This window comes from Ananas comosus, linkage group 10 (genome assembly GCF_001540865.1).
Source record: "Ananas comosus cultivar F153 linkage group 10, ASM154086v1, whole genome shotgun sequence".
Lineage (NCBI taxonomy): Eukaryota > Viridiplantae > Streptophyta > Magnoliopsida > Poales > Bromeliaceae > Ananas > Ananas comosus.
In genome coordinates, this window is record NC_033630.1 from 12,309,370 (window position 1) to 12,326,288 (window position 16,919).

The following is a 16,919-nucleotide window of genomic DNA, read 5'->3' on the forward strand; positions in this document are numbered from 1 at the left end:
CATTGCAGCGAAAGATTTATGTTTTAAGTTTTTCCAAACACTTAGCTAGAAGTAGCTGTTGCTGAAAGTAGAAGCAGAAGTGAGACCAAGCAATCGTCTAAGCAAAACTCAAATTTCTACATCGCATGGCTTTTAAAGCCTTTTTTTTTTAAAAAAAAAAAAAAAAAAAAACTTCAATAGGCAGTATTTAGACATTTGACAAACAAAAAATCTAGAGCAGTTTGCTGCGGCAGTAATAGGCCCCATAATGAAGGTTCACTCTAAAGTTTTCATTTTCACTAGAACTTCCTAATGAGAATTTAGCAGCTCTAATCAAACACAATTTTGCAAAAAGCTCAGGGTGGGCCCAGAAAACCCTATACTTGCAGTTCCCTCAACCAAGGTTTAGAGAAGCACTTAACATGATTAACACAAGATGAGGTTGAAATTCAATGAATGAATGAAAGGGAGGGCAAGTGTTGACTATAGTGTATTATAGCATGTTGGAAACATGAAGAAGAGAATTGTGCACAAAATCAACAAATTAGGTAACAGTCCAAGAGAATAAGCTTGATTGATTATCTCAATAATGAATGCGGTCGAATTCGACCCTAAACCGTAAACCCTAGATGCAGAATTTAACCGATGAACATTTAGAAATCGCGACTCTTCGCGGATAAGTGAAAGGTGAATTGTAAAAAGTACAAATGCATAAACCTTGTTCATATGATGTTACATGAAGTTAATGGATAACTAGTAACTTTTTCTTTTACCATGAAACTTAATCTATTTCGCGAGTCTCGTAGAGTAGATGTGGCTGTAAATTCATTACTGTTTCAACTAATGAGATAGAACAGGTAACATTATTATTAATATTCAATCTTCCACGAATGCTATTTGAAACATTTGTCTTTTATTCAGAACAAATTGCAGATGAATTTGCACTACAAACGAAAGAGAAATGATAAAAAAATAGATTATGAATGTACAAAATTTTAGAATATATGATTAAGTCAGAGTCAAAGAGGTTACGAATGTCATAATAGTAATCGACTAAATTAAGGAATAAAATATCAGTTAGGAATCTGACAAGAGACGATTTGTGGGATGAGACATCAGCTTGGATCCGATAAGTTGGCCGATTTCTTTCTGAAGAAACACAGAATATGCTCTCAGCAAGTTGCTGCCAGCAAGAGCCTCAATTCTCGGAATATCTTTTCGTCTGATGGCCCTCTACAACTTGCTGCACCTTTTGTCCCCTCAAATTACAGAAGAGCAATGACAGCAGCCTCCCCGAAGTTCCACATTGTGTGGCGAGAAAATCTGCTCGGCAATCGGAAAGCAGAATATCAGACCATATTTTCGTCACAAGATGATGTGGAAATAATTACAAAGTACAATCCATGCATGATCTACGGAAATATTGTTAGGAAAAAGGAAAAGAAAATCATGGCGATCGAACCGTACAACGCTGCAACCATATCATAAATCACCAAAAACAAAACATAGCATTCCGTATATGATATGCGGGCTCTGCGATTTTATGATTAGGAAATCCAATATCTTGTTAAAGCAGTTCAAAGCGACCGGCATATCAGCTCGGCAATGTCACCTTTGGTGAACCAAATGATATGATATCGTCAATGTTTGTGCCATGGCGGCTAAAATCGACACTAAATTCTATCATCACTAGTGCATAGATTCACAAAATAGGCTTAAACCAAGTAGAAGAAATTAATGGTTCACTTCTCTGAGCCTGGCGGTAAGTTGAAGTAGCTAGAATGAAGTCTTTTACTTGGCCATTAAGGCTCAGGACCTCCTGCTCTGATACCATGTGAAACAACCGTTGTACTCTAAAAGTTTAAGCTGTTAGAGAACGGTGTTTAAACATATTTATATTTAACACAGTCAACCTTCATGCCAGCTTACTCGATGTTTCGACGAAACAATTTCAGGTTCATGCAATAATGTGAAGCTTCCAAAGGCCCGAGCGTACGGCACCAAAAGTTTCCTCCCTTTTCCTACGGTGTGGAGTGTTTTGAATCCATCGAAAACAACCGAACCCCGTTGAAAGGGTCTTCAACCAGAAACTCACCCATCAGAGAAAAACAACTCGCGCAACTTTGCTAGGAATCTCTACTACAAAAGTGGTCCATTTAAGATACAGATTCCTGCATGATATAAGGAATCCTTATCATTAATCTCATGGTCCACCTCTGCAGTAAACCAGTGACTGTAAATACTACCTTTCTCACTCGGCGAGATCGGTGTTATCTTTTGCTCTTGTGGTCCATCACAAGTAGAAGGACTTCATGTTGATCTTCATATCCTATCTACCGACGTGGAATTTCTACGAATGCTAACAAGTTGCAGGAGAAAAGGAAGACAATTTTCGGTTTTAATGGGACGAAATTCTCTAACAATAATGACCGTAACTTTCGATGCAATGTATTGTTTCTTGATTGGTATCGAAGACTCGTTTTTCTTGAAATGAAACTTATTTTGCAATCGTACGCTCCCGTGTAATGTTGCAACAAATGCAATCATCGTATTCGTATACGTATCATGTAAGCGACTTTTGGACTTAAATGTGGAACTTGATGAAAGGGTGAGATTTTGACAGGGCATGATGTTCGGGGACCGATTGTAATGATCGAAAGGTTCAAATTTACCATAGAAACTTCACCACCTGAGCTTGTCCACACAAACTAGTAATGCATAGGAACCACTTTTGAAGGAATCTTTCTCTAAACAAAAGGACATGATGCCGATTTTCTAATCCTTCGATGCTCGCAAAGGATTAAAGGGATCGAGGAAGTTTCGACGACTGTATGTCTGTCTCTAGGGTTAAGCACATGGACAGATGATGCACAATCCACTATATTCAAACAAAAAAAAGAACAAAGAAATAGAAAATGAGAACATGTTGGCTTTTCCACTAAAGGACAGATATTTAGGTTTGTGTGGATGTGCACTTGCAAAAGGTTGCGAATCCGACAGAAAAGGAATTCTTAGCTGATAACAGATCTGTGGCTTAAGACTAAGTTGGAATACAAATGACGCAATCATTGTGCGTAAACGATGAGGGAACAAGAATATATGCATTGCAGATGAGTGCGATTTATAACTTGTTTCATTTCAACATTAGTAAGCGGAAAAAAGATGTAATAATGCAAGCGAAAAGAAAATTGTCAGAAAAAAACATATACCGAATTTCAGAAATAGTATAAATGTCACAGGCATCTCCATCAAGCACACAATATAGAATGCTGTTTTATTTGTTTTAATATCATTTCATCTTTCTTTTTTTTTTTTAATTTAAAAACTTTGTGCCTCGGCATTTGTCGGTATTGGGTCATAAGTGGCATGAAATGACATTATTATATCACAGAGGAATAAAGACAAAATCAATTTACTAATTAGCGGAAATCAAGTAGTTCTGGTAATAATCATTAGAACATGAAGCAGATTCTATTCCATAGGAAGGAAAGTACGAATTGTTTTCGCTAGTTTGCAGACACTGTTATGTCGGCATAAATTGTATTTGTATTAAGATTCCTCAAAACATGACACCCAGAAAAACAAAAGAGCATCACTGCAACTTCTGAGTCATTATTTAGAATATTCCGACAGTACATTCGAGTTACTGATCTTACTCTGCGCTTCCGATTTAATAACTCCGAACCTAGCACTGGCGCAGTTCTGAAACTTTATTCAACTGTTCAATACAAAGTTCCCACATAATGGAGCCTACATAAGAAGTAAACTTTAAAGCAATCTACAGTATAAAATCATTTGAATTAAATTGAGAATCTTGCAAATAAGGGAGCCAAATTATATAGATTCTTCACTTATGTACATCATAATTGTACATCATAATTCTTGTCAATCTACAAGAAGTAAATGATACAAACAATGCGACGATATAAGTAGAAATAAAGTAAGGCGAATGTTGTACAAATCTCTTCATCTGTTACAGGGCAGTTGTAGTTCTTATGCATATATGAGTGTCGAAATTCGAGAATCGCGCATCTAAGCCTTCGAAAAATACAACCATCATCACAATTGCACCACAATTTCCGATATTTTTATGACAAATGTGGCGAATCACATTTTTCGTTTTTGTGAGAAAAGCAGAATGAGCTAAAACAATTTCCAAAATAAAAAAAAAGATGAAGATAACATTGGTTCATTTGCAACTTCTCAACTTTGAATAATCACACCCATGAACTCATTTCTACCAAGGTATTCCCAATTGATTAAGTAAATATGACTAATAATGGGGATTCAAACAAGAAAAAAAAAAAAANAGTGTATGTCTGGGTGTAGAAGGATCCTTGACCTTTCTCATCAAATGTCTTTGCTTGGGATTGAAATCCTTTATTTTCGATCTGTTGTGGGAGTGTTGCTTGTTGGTTTTCTTGGTCCTGCAATACCTTTCTTGGATGGAGAGAATCAATCTCCTTTTTTTTCATGGAGATATATCCTCCTTTTCCATCAAGGGGAGTCGCTTTTTTGCTTTTATCAACATCTCAGTGTGCTGATATTACTTTTATCAACATCTCAGTGCTGATATTAAGAAAAGTGAAAAGAGCACTTTGTCAAAAATGGACACAGAGCTCTTGGGGAATATTTGGCACCCATGGCTTGGGACCCTTTTCAGGCTTTTAGTCCCGTGTCAGTAACCCTATGCGTGGATGGATTGGAGTTGGAATATCTAATCATGTTCAATCATTTTATCCCCCTCACATGGTGCTAATCCCATTAGTGGAATTGGCATTACGGCAGATTGGAGAAAACCTGCCAAAGGTTCCCCTCCTCCCACCACCACCGAGCTCTTGTCCTGAGAGACCTAATCTCACTTCAGTTCTTTTGAATTCCTGTAGTTGTTGGATTCAGATTTGAGTGTGAAGGAGCTCAATATCAAGGAAGGAAGCAGCAGTGGCCTCCACTGCTAATGTTTTTTTCTGTAGCACGAGAAAGAAAGGATTTGAGCTGACTTCTTTGACTTTTCGCCAATTGTTTTATCTTTTGAACGATATATTTATGAGCTGGATTTCCTAAGCAATTTTGTGGCATATCCTATTCTAGTGGCCAAACATGCCTTTGGAAAGAAAACTCTTCATTGAATTCAGAATTCGACGATGTTCATGGTGTGCTCTCTTGCCCGTTCCTTCCCAATGAATTGATTTGGCCTTGATTTCATTTATTAGGACCTGTTTGCACTCTAATTCTTATCTTAACTTATCAAGAGAATGCGTTGCCTAAAATCTTCTTCTCTTGGAAGGATAGGACTTAGTAAACCTGAACCTCCTCTTAAAATGCATCACTATTTTAATGTATAGTTCAATCTCATGCACATAGAAGTAAGATAGGGTGTCTCTTGTTGTAGCTCAAGCCATTGAAGTGATAATTTGGTAGTTATGAACGAAGAAATATAGTCCTAAACATACTGGAGAAGCCAAAACTGAGACCTGTTGCAGTAGTTGGTTGATCGGCTGTTAATTTTCTGGATTAGATAAGCGTTATGGCTTTCTGTATTGTTTCAGTTTGTTGTGTGTTCTTTCAGTTCTGGCTTGTCTTCCATAAGTAGAACAGTTTCTGTTTAGCTTGATTTAAGGAGCTCTTTCTGTTCAAGTAGTAAAAGCTAGGTTTTTGAGGGCTAAAATGCTTGCCTTCTGTCTTGACAGGAAGCTGAACTGCGTGTATGTCCTAATGGCTGAATATATACAATTTGAAGCTCCTTCTATATGCTTCAGTAATAACTCATTGGGTAATTCAATGTAAAATGGGATGATATAAAAGATTTTTAACTTCCCAAGCAAATCTACTGAATTATATACTTTAGAAGCCTTAGCTATGCCATATAGGCCATAAAATTATCTAGTTTTCAGTTAAAAGGCCTAACACATTGTTTTATGTCTCTGGTTTCTCATTCTGCACAAATTCTTTATTTGCCATCTCTCTAGCTATAGCATAGAGCAGACTGTTATGAGAGCCCAGGGTGTTGCAATCAAGATTTCGTAGTTAGATCGTTGATACCCAACTGAATAACTGACCGATATTTATGAAAAAAAAATTGATCAAAGTAGAGCTTAACTCAAGGTGAAACAGTTGGGTGACTAGTTTCTGCTGTTTTAGCATTAGCCAGTTGATTGATTGCTGATGGAACTCATAATTTTTCAATTCAAGGTTAAACTGATATTACACTTTGGCTTGGCTAGTTCAAGAAGAATGCATTTACTGGTAAACTATTAGTGAAAATGAAGTATTTATCGATTATGGACTTTACTCATTTGCTTCATTTTCTTGTCCTTTCCTATCCTTTTTTCTCTTCTTTTGCTTTGTCATTTTGTTCTCTTTCTATGATTATGAAACTTTTCCCTTTTAATTCTTTGGCTTCTTTCTTCTTTCTATTTGTCTTCTCTTTCTCTGCTTATGCAGTGTTCAGAGCCTCTCATCTGCATCATAAATATAAATAATTAGCTTGATTTAGGAACCTCTTCTCTTCTTTTGCTTTTTCTCCCTCTACTACTTTCTTTGGCCTTTCTCTGGTTTTTACTGGAATTGCGAGGAAAATCTATTGTAGACGTCAAACAGGGGTTTTATCCCTTGTCTCAATTAAGGTCCAACTTTGATCTGATTGAAAACTCTCTTTGGTGCGTACTTTTGGTCTGAGACTAGATCCAGATGATAATTTCTGTTGCAATTATTTTGCCGCAGTCTATTTGGTCATGACTTCTGAAGAACTGAAGTTTTATCAATAATATCAATGCGTATACACCGCCCTCTCTGGGTTTGTAATTTTGGAGATAATATACTTCAATCATTCCTGCAGTTAAGAGGTGCCTTCATGTTGATTTATCAATTATATTAGGAAAAAGAGGAGTCAAATTTGAACTTTAACTGCATCAGAGATTCAATTGAGATGTGTAAAGAATTAAATTTTCAAGGAGAGCTGCAGAGGAAGACGTAGGAGATAGATAAGATGGATAGGGATAACTAATAAAAAGTCCTTTAGGTAAAACTATAATCTATCAACTTCAGCTCTTTCAATGCCTCGATTTCCCTCCCTTTTGATTTACCATACAAAACGTTTTCCTTTGGAACTTCTCTAGCCTGAAGCTTATTGCAGCTGACTAGGATTTTCTCCAAAAATTGCCTATCTTGTCTAAAGAATTCCTACTAGGCCTTAATTAATATCCTTTTAGGGTCTATTGAGAACTTCAGCCTACACTATTCAACCAAAATATTTGACGAAAGATGGGAAAACCTATGTGATGGTGAAGAATTGTCTGGATTATTTATTATTAGTTCCAATATTCTTGGATTTGGAAAGTCTGCCTGGTAGTGAAATAGAAACTATATGAGTCATTGCTTTCTGAAGATATATCATTCTTGTATCATATGGACCTCTCACAGGCCTTCACCTATTCAGTGTATTACTGTTGATTATTGTCCTTTCAAGAGTACATACGAGGAGAAGGATGAGGCAAGATAATCAGGCTTAGTGTCTGCACTAAAATCTTTATGAGCAGTGGTTTGCACTGATGGCTACAGACACATTCCGCTTTTCATTTTTACCACACAATTGGTTAATTGGCTTTCGTATTCTTCTCGTCAATGTTAGCTACAAATATAGGCTACAAATTTTTACCGTTCGATGCATAGATCAATTGTGATATTGTGACCAAATCATGAAATACTAAAATCATTGGGAATGTGAGTCAGATTTGAGTAGATTGAAGTTAGATGTGAATAGGGCTGCGAAATAAATTACATTCAAGAAGCAAAGGATGATGCGAAAGAAACTAAGGAGACCACTAAAGAGAAAAATAGAGGAAGAAAGGGGGGATAGGAAGGCCCTAGGCCCAAGGAAAATTGCTTTCCATTGGCGGTATCCATCGTGTTATCAGGAAATATTTTTACTCCACTGGACCTTTTTTTAACTGTTTGTAGGTAATGCTATTTCCTTCCGGTGTAATTAACCGACCTCAAGTTTGGGTATTTGAATTCTCTTCTGTTGCTCTTCCTCAAAATACTTCCAAATCATATGATGATATACATGAGAGGAGTAGAGTGAAAAATTGATATGTGCTCTTGGATCCAAACCTATGCACCTACATTCTGTGACTTTAATTGAATGGTATGATATGACTAATCTGATGGATTTTATGAATGTGACAGATTTTTTTTCCAAAAAACCATGAAAATGCAAATGATAGTTGAGTGTATTAAGAAGAGTTAAATCTTGGCGATGCATAGGCGTAAGTTAGTGGGTTCATGGTAAGGCTGTCAACGAGTCGAACACGAGCGAGCTGGGCCCGGCTCATGTTCGTTAAAATATCAAGCGAGCTTGTTAAAATATTGAGTTGAAAAATCCAACTCACGTTCAACTTGTTTATTAACAAGCCGAACACGAGTTGGCTTGCAAACAAGAAGTTATATTGTTAGCCCTACTAGTGGTTGAAAAGTTTAAAAGTAGAAAATTAGAATCTTAATCTAATAATTGAAATTCATAAAATATTGGTCTCTTTACATTTTGGTTGGCCTAAAATCCAAATAGTAGAAATTTGTAATATATATATATATATATATAGAGAGAGAGAGAGAGAGAGAGAGAGAGAGAGGTCTTATATGCTATTAGGAGCATAGAGACCTCCGTGTTCCCAAGCCGTTTTCGATGATGGGACTTTTGAATCGACGATCGACTCCATTAGACTTGATCTAGCGTATTTGAAGCATTTAGAAAATAATTTTTGTGGATTTTTAATATTATTCACCTAGTGATCGAAAGAATTCAAAATCAACAATTTTTAATGGTTGATGTATGCCGTTTGCAAGTTTAATGGTGTAGAAGTATTCAAATCAGATGAAATTTTGATAGAAAATTCTTTATACTATCTACAACAAGATCAATATCTCTGATCGAAACTTTTAATGCTACATTATGACTTTTTGTTTGATTTTTATTTTCAACTGTTGATTTTGAGTCCTTTTGATCACTAGGTAAATGATATTGAAAAAGCGCAAAATTTATTTTCTAGATAGTTTAAATACGTTACATCAAGTCTAACGGAGTTGATCGTCGATTTGAAAGTTACGTCATGGAAAACGACTTAGGAGTACGAAGGCCTCCGTGCTCCTGATAGCACACAAGACCTACTCTCTCTCTCTCTCTCTCTCTCTCTCTCTCGCTCGCTCGCTCCCTCTCTCTCTCTCTCTCTATATATATAGTCCGGCTACTATAGTTTTATGAGTACGATCACCCTTGTACTCATAAGTCGTTTTCGATGATAGAGCTTCCGAATCGACGATCCATACTGTTAAACGTTATCTAGAGCATTTAAATTTTCTAGAAATCAAATTTTATAATTTTTCGACATCATTACCTTACGATTAGAAGGCTACAAAATTGATAATTTTTAACAGCTGGTATGGGATATTTGCTAGTTTAACGGTGTAAAAGAATCGGAACCGATTGAATTTTTGATAGAAAATTCTATTCACTACCTAGATAAAGATCAGTAACTCCAATCTGAAATTGAAGGATCTGATCATCCATTTTTAGGACGTCATTCGATTTTGGCCGTTCATTTTATGCCTGCTTGATGGACTTTATTATGATTTCGAAAAATTATGAAATTTATTTTCTAGAAGTTTCAAATACTCTTAGATCATATCTAACGGAGTGAATCGTCGATTTGGAAGCCCATCATCGAAAACAACTTATGAGTACGAAGTGTTCTATACTCATAAGAGTATAGTAGCCCTACTCTCTCTCTCTCTCTCTCTCTCTCTCTCTCTCTCTCTCTCTATATATATATATATATATATATATATATATAATATGTGAGCTATATCGAGCTGAACACAAGCGATCTAACTCTAGCTCATGTTCTCGGCTCGTTAAGGTTTTGAGGTGAAAAAATTAGTTCGTGTTCAGCTCGCTTATTAAATAAGCGATCTATCTCGACCTTATTTTGAGCTGAACACGAGCTGGCTCGTGAACAATGAGCTGAATTGTGAGCCCTAGTTCGTGGTGACTTACAAAGTGTTTGAAGACATGATTATATTTTGGTTTCATATATAAAACCATTTAATATTTAGTTATTTAAAATTTAAGCTGTAAAAGTAGATATCAATAATAACTAAATCAATTCTTACATTGCGCTTCTATATAAACGTCCGCAGCGTTGTGCATCAAATGGTAACTGAATCTGGATGTAAAAATCTTGATTAAAAATACCTTTCGAATACTAAATCCAAGATTTTAATGTCGATCATGAGCCCAAGATTGTCTTGTGTTTTAAATTTGAGATCAAACTGATATCAAATGAATCAATTTGTATTAATATTTAATTTTATGTAAATAGAAGGACTAGTGTAAAAACTGCTCTTCCTATGCTTGACAGATGGGCCCTCAATGGAGGCCTATCTTATCCTACATGTTGACATGGTTTGGGCCTCTCCTATGTAAAAGGGGTTTATTCCCTTTCATTCTCTCTACCTCTCTCTTACCGTAGGACGAGATAGGTTGGAGGAGAAAAATATTATTTGCACCAAGTGTAGAAAACTTATGCAACAATATAGGTGAGTTTGATATATATTTTAATTTTCATGATCATTAGGGCTCATTTGGACTTGATTCATTCCAACAAGCTCATTGGATTTATTGTTATGTCTGTTGGACCAGACTGTAATTTAAAAGAATTGTTAGACATAAATGTAAATGAATTGGGCAAAATTGCGGGAGAGTAGTAGGGAATTTTCTCTCCTTTTTATAATTTCTGATGTTTGATTTTTTTCAGTTTTTATATACCATATAAAATAAAAATATACTAAAATATATTAATATATAAAATATGGGTAAAAATATATGTAAACTCCATCAACTAAACGATATTAGCAAATAACATTATTTTATTATTGACAAAAATTATACTAGTTTTCTTTATTTGTTTCTTACATAAAATAATAATTGAAGTGATAGGTTAATATATATCATTAGGTCCAAATCTGTAGGCTTAAAAATCACCATTACTGTTCTTTGCAGTGCGGTGTGACTGATTTGGTGGTTCTTATAAAAATGATAAATTCATGGAGAAATCATGAAAATGCAATATGTCGATTGGTGTACCCAGAATAGTTAGGTCTCGGGGAGTAGACGCATAGGCTCGAGTAAGTGGGCTCATTGTGACCTTTAGAGTGCTTGAGAGCATACATATATTTTTTTTAAAATAATATTTTTAAATATTAAATATTTAACGATTAAGTTCTAAAATTAAATATTAATAATAACTAAATCAATTGATTCTTACATTATGTTTTTATGTAAGTGTCTGCAGCACTGCGCAGGTTATTGTCACTAGTTGACTATGATTAGTCATATAGTCCCTTATTACTCTGTAAGACTGTAACATGCATCTTTTGTTCGATAGTGTTCCTGTAATTATAGTACATTTGTTATCCCAATGTTGGATTGTAGTAGCAGGTCAAAGAGAGATATCCTGTGGTTAGAGGTCGTTGGTGCCTTGCTAGTTCTGTCTATAGCTTTTGAGATGTCTTGTTTAAGCATAGCTTTTCAAAGAAGCCTTTGCAGGCTCTCTGAAATTAATACTCTTGGTGAAGCTAGAAATAAAATGTTCAAATTGGATCTTTTGTTTTGGATCTTGAAGCGTCTTTTTTCCTCCTGTTCTGACCAAAATTTTTAGACTTATGTTGCTCGAAATCCTAGCTTTTGCTTCTTAAATAGTCGAGCTGTTCCAGAAAATGGATCATACAGGCCCTTGAAGTTTAATTGCTGTAGATTAAGGAGAAGAGATAAGTTACAAGTAGATTCAATGGAGAGAGATAACTTACTGTTTTGAAGGATTGTAGTGCTGATCATTTTTATTTATTTTCTGGTTGTGGTTCATTTAGTTGACAACACCATGAAAAGCTGAGGGCTATACATTGCTTATGATTCCTAGACAAGGTAAGATTAGATTATCTGTCAGTTAGCAGATTCTTATGGTTGCTAGGCTTTTTTAGTTTTCTTTTTTCTGTGATACAAAGTTATGGGTGCTAACATCAGCATAGCTTCTTCCTTTGCATTGGCAACAACCATTATATGAAGTTATTTGGTTTTGACAACAACTGGACGACTACTCGGCAAGTTCTAAATTATCTGTGGGGCCGTTCACTCCTGGGCATATCAACAAGTGTGGTACTTTCCGCTTTTGGAGTAGGGTTGTGCATGTTAGCTATTATTTATTATGTGGTTTAGGTTTGACTAAAATAGCGCATTCTATATGATCTTACATGATTTTACAGATTCATTTTTTAGGTTGTTTGGGTACATACTGTTTAGAGGAGAGAGCGGTGGTGGATCATCGGCCATGGGGAAATGAGGGGTGGCGGAGGAGGGAGTGGCGGAGCAAGGAGGCCGGCAAGAGGGGTCGACGGAGGTGGCGCTAAGTTTGAGGGGAAAAGGGAGAGATAGATAGCAGATAAGGTTGCAGTTGGGGGGTTGAGGTTGTGTTAAGGCCCTAAAAATGGAGAAAACTATTTTCAGAGGTTTGAGTGGATTTTATTTTAGGTTAACTATATGTTTTAGGTGTTCTTTTGAAGTATTCGAACATTTTATAGCAAAATTTTCTCAAGAGTATAGTTATACTATGTTCTATGATGCATCCACATGTTTGTAAAGAATAGTTAGGTTCTGTTTGGATGTATCATAAAAGAGAGTATAGTATAACTATACTATGCTCCCAGGAAAAGTTTTGCTATGAGGTGTTTAGATGCTTCAAATAAAAGGCTTGAAGAAAAAAAATATAGTTAACATGGGGGCTAAAAATAGTGTAGTTAAAATCCAAACCTTGAAAAAAAAATTTCTTCTGGCCATCGAGCCTTAGTCCCGCTCCCCTATTTTTCTCTCCTTTCACTCCCCCTTCTCCCCCAATCCCCCGAACCCACCCGCTCCTGCTCTCTGATCCTCCCTACCACTTTGCACCTGCCGTCATTTGTTAATTTTTTTTAATTAGTTATTTGATCTCTGTTTGTTAATTTTTAGTTAGGAATTTTTATAAGTAATGTTTTGATTAGAAATAAATTAGTCTAAATGTAGTTCAATTTGATTTAGTTTAGTTAGTTATTTTGATCTCTAATTGCTTAGCAAATATAATATTTTTATTAGTTATTTTATCAAATTTGACAGCATTACTTTCAAATTTTGCACTTGGCATCCAATAGAGATAAAAACAGAGTATAGTATTCCTGTAGGATTCCATGGAATTCCTGATTTAATTAGCAAAACCGCATAAAATAAACTAGAGTTTTTTAAACAAGCTATCCAAACGTGGCCTAAATCTATATGGGTATATCAGAATGTAATCCAAGATGACGTTGATGAGTTAATTTTGTATATCTGATAGCTATTAAGTAGATTTGATTTTGAACTTTCTGACAAATTTTGAAAGCTAATCTATTATGGTAAAGTAGCTGTCACGTGTACAAAACTGACTTATCAATTTTATTTTGGAGTCACCTTTTAAAATACTCTTAGCTTTACTTGTAAAAGTTTGTTTGGCTCTCCATTAGTTAGCAGGACGTCGTCATATTCAATTGTGTCTAAATCCTTAGTTACTTTCTCCCCTTCCGTTTTTGTTCCCTTTGTTTTTGTTTTTTTGTTTTTTGTTTTTTGTTTTTTGTTTTTTTTTTCGTTCGTGCTTTTTGAATTCCAATCCAATATGTTGTAACCCATACCTACTGTTGTCTTGAAAACTGTCCCATCTCACCCTATAAATAAATTCAAAAGAATATGTGATGTTATGTGCTTTCCTATGTGCTCTATATCAATACATTACGTGTAGAATAATGGCAGGAACTTTCTGATTCATAGACTTCTTAATTTATGTAATACTGACACGTTTATGAAAATTTGGCCGGCAAGATTGCACTGTCCAGTTTTACATTGTCAATACTAAGCAATTTAAATTGTGTTACACTGTTGCACCATTTATTTTTCATATTTGAACGGAATACATATTTCTGCACATTCCTACTGCAAAAGTACTTGATGCTACTGCAAATTTTGGTTGAAGTACACTTCTGTGTTTTTTCCCTTATTTTCACGCCGTGACAAGCTGGGGGTACCTTAGGAGCAGTTAACTCTCATCTTAACTCTCATCTTTTGTTATCATAATAAACACTATGTTTATAGGCAGTTGTGCTCTCCACTTCTGGTGGGAATAGATACTGTTTATCTTCTTTGTTGGGATAAAGGGAATGTATGGCCGCATATCGGAGGCGGTACCTTTCCATTTGAATTCTCCTCTATATGGAAAGGAGGGACCCTCAACCATCGTTTGTTTCTCCTTACACTTTATAAGTTCGTTCTTCTTTGCTGTCTTTTTTGGGTTTTCATTGTACTCTAATTATTACATATTTCATCACCGAGCTTAAGTTGTTGTACCACTTTAGTCATCTATCAACTGATTCTATGTCAACTAATGGATATTCTGAAGGATGAAAATGTGGCAAGAATTTATGCATGCTTGTTGAAGGTGTGGTAAAAAACAGATGAAAGTTGAGCATGCCCAAAAAATTCAGGCTTGTTAAGTGTATTTTTATCCCTAGCTAGTGTTCTTGGGAATGTAAGTTCAAAATGATGTAGCAATCTGCGTCTTTAGATCTTTTGTTTTCTTATCATTAGCATTATTGTTCCTGGAGGAGGTCCGTTGAGGTAACATTGGACTTCTTATTTTTATGGGGTCCTTATGCAGCACTTTTCGCCAATATTATTATTCTTTTGTTGTTTCTTTGGAGAATTACGGGTTTTCTAATCAAAACAGACAATAGAAATCATAATGTTCATCCCTTTATGCTTTTCTTTACGAACAGAAACGTAAGCAAGTGTAATTGATGTTCTACTCAAATTTTTGGAAATAAAATGTGAAGCATTAAGGAAATCATATCTATGTTCCTTGTTATTAAGTAAATTATTATTATTCTTTTCTCACAAACTGATCATTCGTTACGAAAACTAAAAGAAATTCACTTTTCTCTTTGGTTGATGCATGGCGACTTCTTGGGGATCAATTTTTTTTTTTTTTTTTTTGGGCCAAACGAATGCTTAGCTTTGTAATTTTATAGCATTTAAGGAGAGATTGGAAGTGCTTAATTTTGATACTTTGGTAGTGTAATAAGGAGTGGCTTTACTTATGTATTTCTATACTAGCCTAAGCCACTGCTAGTTCTACATGTTTCCCAATGGTACCAAGTAGAATTCTGATTGCATTCTAAGCCTTTGTGGATCAATATCATTAACACCCTGTTTGGCTGCCCCATTGTCTACAAGTTTAAAGATTTTTTTTTTCTTTTTTTGCCTAAATTGGGGAAAACTTTTTGTAATTATTTACATTTTTTCTGACTTTTAAAATTTATAGCCTCCTTAAAATTGCAGAAATCGTTTTAGGAGGGTACGATGTTAATGGAGAGAATGGAGAGGGCAAAATATTTAAATTGCACCTTTTATATAAGAAAAAAATAATTCTTTAATGTATTTATGTTATTTTGAAGAGTAGTTTTTATATAAATTATATGAAATGGATGTAATAGTGATGAAATTCTTAAGGAGGTTAAATGCAGCAATTTGAAATGTTAAGATGGTAAAAAAAATTATGGTTTTTAAAAGTTAGGAAGGAAAGTTAAAAAAAAAAAAAAGAAAAAAAAAGAGTATTTTTAAGGAAGCCTTTTGCAATATGGTCTTGATCATTCAATTCATTCGGAATGATTTGATGCGGTTTTTCGTAATACAATTTGAGTGTCATTCAAATCCGATGGTTTTACTTTGGATTTGGGGAGGATTTATTTATTTTATTATTAGTTATACCTTATCAATAATGTTGAAAATACTCCTTCGTAAATTAATCATAATTTTACAGTATCTTTCTTGCTATGCAACTGAGGATGGAATTAACAAGAGTCGTTGTACCAAAATGATTTCTCATTTTGTTTTTACAAAATAACAAAATAGAATAGATTTTAGTGGGAATTCTGATTGAAATCAACAAAGAATTTTATAGATAAATGCATTTAAATGATTTTCTTGCAGTTAAATTAAAATTTATTTAAATTTGGTGCCAAACTTAGTGAAAAGCAATTCGTTCCCCTGCCCAAGTGATTTTTTTTTTTAAATTTCGCATCACGCATGGTCAATATAGGATCAACACACCATTATACACTTTTGGATATTTAACTAAATTGGACTTCCAAAGAAAATGGCTTCATCCTCTAACGATCCACCTCCTTTCCCCTCCCCTCCTCCCATCCCACCTGCTAAGCCACCAGATTTAAGTGAATCTCAGCGATCAAACCCAACCTCCTGGGCTCAACTATTCAGCAGACAAAATACTTCCACTTCACCCTGCTCCTTGCATCAGTTGCAACGTATTCAGTCCTCTACGTCCGATGAAGTTTTCATTTCCCCTGAACTACTATCGAAAAGCCGCTTGGAATGGAGCTTCAGCCTAATTGGCAAGTTTCTCGGCAAACCACCTCCGCTTATGAGCCTTCGGCGAGACGTCGCCCTTAAATGGAACCCAAAAGGTGCCCTTCAGGTGGTTGATATGGCTGCTGGATTTTTTGTCTTCAAGTTCTCAGAGGAGGAGGACATGATGAAGGTGATCACTGGCGATCCGTGGTCAATTAAAGGCCTTCCCCTTAATCTCATTCATTGGCGCCCCAACTTTCAACCTCTATTAGAGGAGATTAGCTTTGCCCGTGTCTGGATCCACCTCTTAGGAATCCCGTGTTAGAAACTTTATAAGAAACTAGATCGTACCTTCTGCCATGATTTCGATTTCTGTACCCGATTTGTAAGCGGTGATTCTTTCTCGTGGTTCGTCCTCGTTTGTGATCTGCAAGAAGACGGGACGTTTCGAGTCTAATTCCCTTAT

The 16,919-nt window shown here is 35.4% G+C and overlaps 1 long non-coding RNA gene across 1 annotated transcript; it reads left to right on the forward strand.

Annotated features, from left to right (window-relative positions):
• Positions 9,763–14,778, forward strand: LOC109716549. Its single transcript, XR_002217952.1, has 2 exons — positions 9,763–12,187; positions 12,295–14,778. It is a non-coding gene; the product is annotated as an uncharacterized LOC109716549 (long non-coding RNA).